Source organism: Chiroxiphia lanceolata, chromosome 2, assembly GCF_009829145.1.
Source record: "Chiroxiphia lanceolata isolate bChiLan1 chromosome 2, bChiLan1.pri, whole genome shotgun sequence".
Lineage (NCBI taxonomy): Eukaryota > Metazoa > Chordata > Aves > Passeriformes > Pipridae > Chiroxiphia > Chiroxiphia lanceolata.
Genome location: NC_045638.1, coordinates 35,884,521 through 35,895,345, shown reverse-complemented (window position 1 = coordinate 35,895,345; position 10,825 = coordinate 35,884,521). Strand labels below are relative to the sequence as shown.

At 44.6% G+C, this 10,825-nt stretch overlaps 1 protein-coding gene across 1 annotated transcript in view; it reads left to right on the top strand.

Moving 5' to 3' along the window:
• Positions 1-10,209: 10,209 nt before the first annotated feature.
• DHRSX (dehydrogenase/reductase X-linked) overlaps positions 10,210-10,825 on the top strand; it is a 210,295-nt gene continuing 209,679 nt past the window's right edge. The window contains exon 1 of the mRNA XM_032678072.1: positions 10,210-10,679. The gene's annotated coding sequence lies outside the window, so the exon portion shown is untranslated. The remainder of the gene's footprint in view (positions 10,680-10,825) is intronic.

Genomic DNA, 10,825 nt, shown 5'->3' with positions numbered 1-10,825 from the left:
ATGTTTTGGTGTAGCCCTCCCAATTCCTAGACAAGGGAAGGGACAAAGACAACCCTGTGTAAAGTACAGTATAAGCAAAGGACAAAATGCTGGGTACATATTTTCAAGGCTATTGACTCTTATACCAATTGTTTGTTATGTGCAATAACTTAGAAATGTCAATGTGTTTGCCAAATAAATTCTGTGTTTGGCAAAATGGGAAAAAGGAAAACAATGTTATATAGACTATTATCAGAATTAACAGAAATTAGCAGAGGTTGTCCAGAGATATATGGAAGGAAAGAGTTTGAACTGTTTCCTGTTAGACTCTACACCTTAGTCAAGCGAAAATATTGACTTAATTTAATCAATTCAATTGTGATTAAATCTTGCTAGTTTTATCTTCTATAAAGGGAAACAGGACACTTTTGTAACTGACCATTTCAGTAAAGCTTAGCCCGTCTCCTAAATTTATCCTTGATATAAAAATATGATCATTTAATGACCATTGAGGTGCAATGCTGGAAGGTGGTTTGTATTTAGTGCTTGAATATCATGTCTAGTTCCAGATTATTTTGCAACAAAACCTTTTGCAAACATTTGAACAGTCTGAAAGTCTGTTCCATATTCAAACTTTTTAAAACCTGTGCTCTCTTGTACCGAAGTAACCACCATTTAGCACATTGCACTAAAATAAGTAATACTTAGTGCCTGTGAGACCTGAGAACTAGCAACTTTGTTTCTATATTGAAATCAATTGGCCTTATTATTTGGTAGGCTTTCATTTTACACACTACTCTAGATTTGCTTCACAAATGTAAAAGGAAATCTTCTCTTACTAGTACAGACTGCTGCAATGTAAGAAAGGTGTCTTTCCCCAACAGCTAAGCTTCATCCCTCACTTCCAGATTCTGCTCTGCACAATTCCTCAGAGGAATGTTTTGTGACCATTTTTGTGACTTTTTAGCTTTTAATTTTTCCCATAAGCACCTGCCATTGACATTAGAAACTTGTCATAGGTCAGATCTGACCTTTCCTTCTTGACACTGAGACCATAGAGTGGGATTGTTCTGGTCTCACTGGACAAAGAGCACTGGTTATAGTGGCTGCAGCTGCAACCTGTATCAGATGCAGAAGGCATAAAAAGGCAAAGCATCAGGAGCACATCTTATTTTGCACTTTCCCTCATCTGCCTTCAGGATGGCCTTAATGACTACAGCATGGTAGGCAGTTTTCAAGCTCTTCCCTGTGAATCTGCTCCTCTTTCTGATGATAATACAAATCCGTGGTTTGATATGCTCCATCCTCAGTCATTTAAGGCTGCACATAGCCTCTACTCATCCTGAGACCCTTAACTCTAATAGACAGAGTTCTTATTATTATCCCTATTTTATGTCTTCAGGCTATGTGACTTCTTTAGCGTTATCCACTGAGCCAAGGGCAGAGTAGGAAACTGAACCCAATTCTGATGCATTCCAGCTCTGCCCATTGAACTATACTTGAAGGTAAGGTGACATTACACAAAGAGATGAGCGTAGGTCTGATTTAAACTTCAAGAGAGGGAATGTAGGTTATGGCAGTCATACCCCGTTTCCCTAGATACCACAGAGAAGCAAGCAGGAGAAGGGTCAAGACAGTGGAGAGCTGAAGCACTTGGTGCCGCACAGTGAGCCTCTGACAAAGTCCTATAGGCAGAGAACGTAACTGGTAACATTCATGTGGCTAGGCATGACAGAATCAACATGACCATTTTCCCAGTGTAAAGCAAAAAGCTCTTTCCATATAAGAAATTTTTCCATCAAGAGCTTGTTTTAGGAGATAAGTGTTTTTCTGTGGAAATTTTTCCAGCAGCAAATTCTCAACTATCTGCTATAAGTCCCCTTAATTCTCCAGCTTTCCAGTGTCCATGTCCTTGAATGGGCAAAGAAGTTCTCTTATTCATGATTTCCCTAAAGTACAGTGTAGTTAAAATACAGAAAGGCAATCTTAACTACAGAGATTTCCACATAGTTAAATTAAAAGTGTCAAGCTATTGTGACTAGATTTGTCAAAATCTCAATGATAAGCTCTGCTGTGCAGCAAACTGTGCTTCTTTCATGAAATGCTGGTGAGGAACAGCAGGATGCTACTTCTTAGGAAGCTGCAAACCTCCTGGATGTGTCTCCTCAGCTTGTGTCTGACCCATGCACCCAGAGCTGTGCCACCCTTTTGAAAGGGAGAGCCTGAGAAGACAGTCAGTGCACATGCTCTGGGCTCAGAAGGAAAACACTGTGATCTTGATGAAAAAAATAGCATTCACACAGCCAAAATCCTGATCTGTTACTGATAGTGCTGCACCACTCCTTTCTTTTCTTCACCTGATATTCGGGCATGGTGCCTTGAAGAGAACATAAATTCACTTCTCTTGACTTCTTTGTCTATTATATTCACTGGAAAAGTGCTCAGTGCTGGTACTGTGTCTCCCAATATGGTTTCTTTTTGAATATCTGTTTCAGAAAACACACCCCTGCTGCAGCACAGTGCAGCCTATAGCAATGAAGAGGAATAATAACAAAATCCTTAAAGACAGATAAGGCATTCTGGCTTCTATACTTGGTTCAAACTTGAATCTGAAAGGCTTCTATAGACCATCAAAAAATATTTTCCCCCAGTCTCACAATAGGTTATTGAATATTAGACATTTCTGCTAGTAATTATATGGGAATAAATTCAATTAGCTGAATTCGTTATACTTCTTAAAACCAAACTTTTATTTGCTCTGAATAAATTTAGTCTCCTATTTAGTAACAGTCTCCTCCTAAGTTTCATTAAGATCTCATCCTGCCAATGGCTGTGCATCTGCTAGTAAACAAAGGTGCTTTGTGAGATGCCGTGATAAACAAAGCTTCCCAGTCTAGTTACATGTTTCACTCAGGACTGATCTGTTCAAAACCTGGTAATCCTGCACATTTGTTTAAACGAGTGGTTCTGTCATGACCAGCCCTGACCTACTTTCCCCAGTGCCTTATTTGTTGCACACACATTTCAGCTTTCCTCTGACTATCATCCAAACACAGACTGCCTTTTGCTATCTCAGTAAAATGCTCAAAACACTGGGGGTCCTGATGAAGGGACACCAACACCACTTTGCTACACAGAAAGTACAATGTATTGTACCCATTCAAACCAGAGGTATTAACCCGTTCCTCAAGCAAGCTTGGGATCCATTTGTCTTAGCTGGCCAGTTTGACGTTTTATGGCAGGGAAACAGAGGAGCAAGTCAAATATAAAAAAATTTTACAACTCCTGCAAAAAAAAGTAATCTATAGAAGAAAGATGCAATTAAAGGGTAATAGCATTTAAACATGACCATGTCTAACCTCTCTTTACTATTGGCAAGAGATAGATGGAAGATTAAACTAGTTCACTCCCTCCACAATACATTGTTCTTCATCTTTTAAATGGACACACAATAGAGCCTTCTGTTAGACATATCAATCTCTTTCACATTGCACATGAGCTATCATTTCTTTCAGGACATCTTTCTGCTCTTTAAATGACAGCTTGATTGTTGGAGACAATCTCCATCACAGCAAAACTGTTTATCTAGTGGTCGAGTGAGTGGAGCTATTAGTCCTAAGTCCAGTTGTGTGGTCACTAGCTAGAAAAAATCATTTCAAGTTGAATGGATTCTGTTTTGATGTCCAGTATCCAAATCTTTAACTCAAAGGGGGTTCTCTAAAGGTTCATGCAAGAACAGAAAGCTTCTCCCCCAGTTCTTCCACTGAACTCTTCAATATTGGGCAATTCCTAGATGTTTTCTAAATAGTTCACCTTGAGTTTAGTTTTCAGTAGAGATTTTTCATTGCAAATGAATGGTACAAAAAAGACAGTTTGTATTTCAATGCAAATAAAAAAAACCATAACCCAAGGTATTGGTAGAGTGCTTGTGTAGGAGTGTGTAGGATGACTTAAGTGGAAGGGAAAGGGAAAGAGAAAGAGAAAAGGGAAAGGGAAAGGGAAAGGGAAGCCAAATTAATTAATCTACTTCTCTCTCCCTGCACTAAATGAAAAAAAGACTGGTAAGCATATTTGAAAAGAGTCAAGCAGAAAAATATTTATTTACAGACTTCTCCACAATTGTACCAGGTAGAAAGGAGAAGGCATTAAAATTTTATCAGATTTCTCTTCTGAAATCTGATGGAAACAGAGGTGAGCCATATTAGCTACCTCTTAGGATGGACATGTGCCCAACATAAGCTCTCTTCCACCCTCTGATCCAAAAGACATGTATCAAAAAACATTCATGGACAATTAGGTCAGAGATACCTCCTTTGCTCCTCCTTTTCCTTAACTTGCTTGCTGAGTTTATTCCAGGTTTTCAAATTCCTGTTGATAAAATTGAAGAACAAAAGTGCAGCTAGGGCTTGTGCAAGTGACAATTTTCAGAGTACCTTCATTCTCTAAGCAGCTTGACTTTTCTCGTCAGGGAAGCATATCTGTCAAATCACATGTTCCTCTCCCTAAGATCCAATAACAGGGCGCTGATATCTGAAAAAGGATGATATGTGGGAACACGCAGTATTTAGGAAAGTTACAATAATACAACAATGCAATCCACTTTCTACTCCACTTTCTACTTCTGTCCATACTCCTGGACAGAAGAATTAAGTAAATCACCCGACCTTGGATAGCGAAGCAGTACCACAGTCAGGAGCAGAACTGAGCTTTCCCAAGTCTCAACCCCACTGTGCAACCACAGGGCCACATAACTTGCTCTCACAGTTTCTTAGAAACTCTGAACCACTCTGGCAGACAATGACATCATGAATAAATCCAGCTGGCATCAATCACAGCCTTAGCTAGGTACAGGATGAACTTCAGCCTGGGGAATACAGCAAACATGGTCCCTATGGCCAGGCCATGTCAGTTCCTGCATCATCACACAAACCATATTCCCTCTTTTTCTGGGATGAGGTGTCAGGTTTGGATCAAGAGCAGCACAAGGATGGCCCCAGCAGTAAGTGTTTGAGGGCATAGCACAAACACCATCCCAAATGTAATTATTTGTGCCATAAGCCAGATGCCCTGAAAGAGGGCTGGGGGGGCTCTAAGTAAACCCAAAGGCAAACAGAACTGTGCATCCTCTACTGTTATCTCCTCTGAAAAGCTAGGAGCGCTTGTGTCAACAACTTCGAGAGCATCTGGAAAAGTAGAACTACCTGATTTTCTGTCCCAATTTGAGGCTTTGATTTGATAAAGATCCATTCTTACAGCCTTGAGTCATTTTCGTTGCTTTTTCTTGCCTTTCTTTTCCCAAATAGTCTAACCTGGAAAGTGGAACTCCAGTACCCCAGGAGGGTATTACTGACGTGATGCAGCCTGACAATATGTAACTCCTGTCTCCTTCTTGCATTTCTACTCTCGAGTATTCTATAAAGAACATCTTTTTTTTTTCAAAGCTGCATTGTTCCAAGGACTCAGTTAATCTGTTCTTTGCTGTGGCCAATAAGTGCTTTTTTTTATCCCCATAAATGACCACTATTTGGTACCTCTCCTCGCTGTGAATTTCTCCAAATTGTAAGGTCTTACACCCCCTTACGTAAAGCTACATCTTCTGAATAATGCATATAGATTATGAACTCCTATGATTTTTCTTATGGCTTTGATTCATCCAAATAGCTGACCAAAGGGAAGTCCATTAATTAACATTACTGATAACTCAGATCTTGTTTACTGGCTCCCTCTTTGGGAGGGTTATTTGTTCTGTTTGTTTGATTGCTCTTCATGCTGTGTGTTCATGTCTACCCAGGCTTTTATGTTGTGTCCATCATCATGAAATGCGAGATGATTGATAACTCTCTTCTAATTCACAGAACAGATACTGTCTGAGCAATAGCAGACTTTGGCCTAAAAAGCAGTACTCGAGGTCTGACATGTAATCTGTGTATTTGTCCAATCTAATTACTGCCACTTGCATCAGTGTTTTTATGATATAGACACACATCCGCTCAGAAAAATCACTAAAGCTACAGAGGCAGCTGCCAGGCAGTCGTTCCATCACTTCTGACTTGGAAATGATTTGAAAGATGCTATAGAGGTGGAAGGCTCTGAAAAACATCATTGGTCCCTTAAACAACATATTTTCCTTTGAGTCTGCTCACAGTCAAGTACTCTTTTATTAGATTAGACTCAGTTTTTCACTAATTTAATTGTCCTTTCTTGTAATCAGGTAAAATTCTGGTTTTGTTGAAGTCAGTAATAAAACTTCTACAACAAAAACTACTGAATATATCCATTTTTTAGATAATAGACTGAGAGTTGGGCTAAATTAATATGCATTGAGACCTGTGCAGCAATGCCATACCCAAGCTCATTTGTTGACAATTACCATTAGTGTTTCTAACATGTGTGGCTCTCTTCAGGGCAGACACATTCCAGGAACAGTTGGCCATGCGCATTCACTGGGCATCTCAGACATGTTACTGGCACTCAGTCTTTATGGAATTGTTATGAAAGTCTCAAAATCATTCCAATAAACCAGAAAGTATCTCCTTATTTTTTTTTGCATTTAAAATTCCCATGAAGTCATTGAAAACTGGGCATGCAATGAAAGATCATATTTAGAAATGATCAATCTGTGTTTGACCATCTGCACCAGAATCACCTCAAGCTAACACCAGTGTAAATTACAAGCCTTTCACTGACACTCCTAAAATTATATGCAAAAGCAACTGCCCTATAAAAAAAGAAAGGGATTAGGCTGATTGGATGTTTCCATTGGCAAAGAAATTCAAAAATGTTATTTATTTCAATCTGAACTCTTCTTCCTGATCTGCCCTTGTCTTCACTGAAAGAGGGAAACACATTGGCTTTGCATTGCTGCTGAGCTCGGGTTTACAGTGAGAGAGGATTAAGTTATGACTTCTCCAAGCAGCAATCTCTGTCGGCACAAGCTTTATTCACCACCACAGACCACTGGTGGTTCCCTTCTCAAACACGGCAGCCCTCACCCAGGGATCCAATGGCTTCAGATCCTATCCCAGACCAGGGATGTACTATGAGGATTTGTCCCCATTAGTGGAATCCAGGGTGACATAGACTGTCCAAGCCTAGGAATATAAAACTGACCTTGTCTTTCCAATAGGTTCTAGCAGGTCCGAATAAACACCCTGATAGGAGGACTGGAGATCCGACAGGCAGTGAGGATAACTTCATAGTGGCTAAGGTTGCCTGTGAACATAACAAGAAATAGCCCAGTCTCCTTGTGCCATCTACGTCGCATAAGCATCCAGTACATTAGCATGGGATTTAATTTGGGCATTCAAAGCTGCCTGCATAAGCTCGTGACTGTGGGTCTTTTCACCCATCTTTTGTGCATGTTCTTCCTTGCTAATATGTATTTGCTGCAGCACATTTTCAAAGGGAATCAAGAAAGAGAAAACTAAAAGCTACATATATTAGTATTCCTGTTTAATTTAATATCAGATTACAAGGTGGAAATTAAAATGATTTTTCTGTCACTGTTATCTCTCTTCACTTGGCAAAGATGGATTTCCTTCTTCCCCACTGCTTACTAATAAGACATCTGAAAACTAAGATGGTTTTTATGTTTACTTCCTTGTTTAAATCGGCTTTCTCAACTAAGGACAGTTTTGGCAATATATTTGCTGTTTAACTTGTGATTTCTGTGTTGGCTCAGGCTCCACCAGTGACAGAACATCAAACACAGAGAAGCTATATATTTTTAATTATGCAGGGATGCCCTCGTGCATAAGTACATGCAAATTAAACAAACAGAATTCAAAACCAATTCAGAACAGATTGTGCATGTTACACAATCAATTGCATTTGAGGCTCAGAAAAGATGGTGCACTATTTTGCTTCTCATGCTGACAAGTATGGAGACTATCAGCCATCACTTGGTACAGCATCATGCCATTGCTACTGCTGTGTCTGGTACTGCCAGGTTTGGTACCACTTTATCGAGAGCTGACAAGCCAAGGCAGGCTGACGGCAATACACAAATGCTCGAGTGTGAAATCAGCTGAACAACTGGTCTACAAGGAAGAACACTTTTCTACAAAGGAAATACTAATGTCCAGCAAGAGGATTTGAAAAAATATGTCTCAAAGAATCTGACATAAGCACCCAGCCATCTGCCTCCAAAATCTAGCACTCTTTTGAAATGGGAAGGATAAAATAATGAGAAAAGTTGCTGTTTGGAGTCCAAGCTGCATTTTATGAATTTGGTACTTGCACCCCGGTGGCATCACAGCTCCAAACAAGATGCAGTTATTTCAAAAGACAAAAAATGTTCAGTGAAAGTCCTGCAGGGCAAGGTGGTCACATGAAAATGAAAAGGAAGGAAATGTGGCCATCTGCATACTGCAGATGAGGAACTAAAATATTAGAGACAGAGGCAGCACAGTGGGTATCCCTAAAGAGCTGACCATTCCTCCTGCACAAAAAAACTGAGCTTTTTTTGAAAGTTGAGTAATGTGTCCCGCAATACATTCTCTTGGGATATTACCTCACACCCTTTAGACATTTCACTGTATTGGAAGACTCCTTATTTAAGAGCCTAATATTTCTCTTTCATATTTTCTTCCCATTCCATCTTAAATCCCCATGCTCAGCATTAATAAGAACTTTTCATCTAGAGTGTTAAAGCCTGGAGTACCTATATAGCAGTATCTTACCTTTTTCCTCTCAAATTTGATTATCCTTAATTTATCCACTTTTTATATATTGAAGTTTTAATCTTTCCGTCTCCCTGTCGATAAAGTTGCTCTTGTCCTTCTCTGTGGATGATGTCTCAAGGTTTCTTTCAGCCCTATCTTACATGGTTCCATGGTTCAGTGTTTCTGTATTATTGTTATGGTTGCACCCAGAACTGAAATCCAGTGAGCACCTTCTGTGAAGACCTGGCTCTGCCCCCACTAGAGATGCAATGTGATAACTCCTTGCATTGCACCAGACGCAGCTGATGCCGTATGAGCAGTCTGTGTCTCACTGAGGGTGCTCTTGCCAGCCACTTGCTTGGGTCACCTAAGGGAAGGGTGCCTGCATCTCTGGTTGCCTCCCAGCGCAGGGGTGGACTTGGGGCACCTGGGTCCTTGCCAGGAAGCCTGGACCCGGCCAACTGTGCTGGGCCGGCAGGCAGGTGTCTGGACACACTTCAAGCACTGAGTGCCAAGGTTGGCGTGCATGGGATGTGTGGCTGTACGGGCACTTCTGGCACTACAGAACTCTGAGGTGAGTCGAAAGCTGCACCGGAGCTGCTGCTGGGGTCGAGGATGCCAGGCGATGGTCTTTGATCCGATTTTCGTCTTCCTGTCCTCGCGCTATCTGTCCTGAAGCGCCTTTGGTTCATATACCAAAGACCACAGAGCCACGGGGGAAAACCTGGCAGGTTGTGACCCATGCCTACCTGCCTGGAAAAAAAAAAAAAAAGTCCTTTAATTTAATCGGAGGTGGGGAAGGGTGACCTTTCCGCTTAGAAAACGGCGACAAGCCGTCCTCCCCGCCGCCAGCCCCCGCCGCCGGTCGGTCTCCGGTGGGCAATGAGGATGCTGAACATGCCAACTGCTGGCGGAGGGGTTGGACGGGGAAAGGAAACCCCGTTCCCTCGCACCCCTCCGCAGTTACAACCACAACACGCACCGGGGGACGGGGCTCACCCACGGCGCGGCGGCGGGAGGCGGGGGGACCGCAGGAGGCGGTGGCGGAGGAGGAGGAGGGGGCGAGCGGCGGGAGGGGAGGGAACACCTCGGCTGGGCGGAACACGCCGGCCGGCGCGGTCCCAGTCTGCCGCGGCCGGGCTGCTCGCGCTGCCGGCGGCTCCCCCTCGCCCCGCACGCTCCCCTCGGGGCCGGGGGCGGCGGCGCCCGCCGCATCCCGCCCGCAACTTTCCCTCCCCCGTGGATGGCTTTCGTTGGAGACCCGCAAGGCAACCGGGCGCTTGACACCTGTCCCCCATGGGCCGCCCCCGCGCTTAAGTTTGCCGGCGCCCGGCCCCCCTCCGCCGCCGCCGCCGCAGGGCGGGCTTGAAGCCGCGGCGGGGCCGCGGTGCCCATGGCCGGGCGCCCCGCCGCGCCGACCTGTCCGTGCGCACCGCCCCGTCCCGCCTGCCGGGGACCCGCCGCGCCCGCCCGAGCGCCGCAGCGGGGGCGCTGAGGGAGGCAGCCCCCGTCTCTCCGCCACCGGATCGGCGCCAGCCGCCGTTGCCCGCCGGGTCACTGGCGGCGGCGGCGGCGGGGGCGGCGGCGGGGCCGCGGGATCCGTCCGCGCTCGCTGCCCCCGTGCAGTTCCCGAGTCGTCTGTCTTCGGCGGCGGTCCGCGGGTGACATGCAGTCCCTCATCTCTCCGGTGACCAAGGCTATCCTGGTGGCTTTGTTCATCTTCGCCATCCTGCTGATCCTCTACGTGATTCTGTGGTACATCTGCCGCGATGTGGATTGCGACCATGGGATCTGAGCGGCGCCGCGGGGACAGGGTTTAGGAGCCGGGATTCACCCCGCGGGGCCGGGAGCGGCAGCGAGAGCCCCGCCGGGCGGCAGCCGCCGCCACTGCGGCCGAGCAGGGGAAGGGAAGGAAAGAAAAGAGGAAAAAAGAAGAAAAAAAAGAAAGCGAGAGAAGAATCTAGCCGAAAGAGCCCGGAGGACAACTGCGACCAAGAAACCAACCTGAGCTTGACCTTCAGAGACCAGGGTGACCCGGTAAGTCTCTGCTCTCCGCGGCGCGGGGATGCGCGGGTGCGGCGGGGCTGCCTCCCTCCCTCCCAGTCCGCTCACTCTCCTCTCACACACAAAACACACACACCTCCCTCTCACACGCACGCACATGGATGTGGCACAGGCGCCCC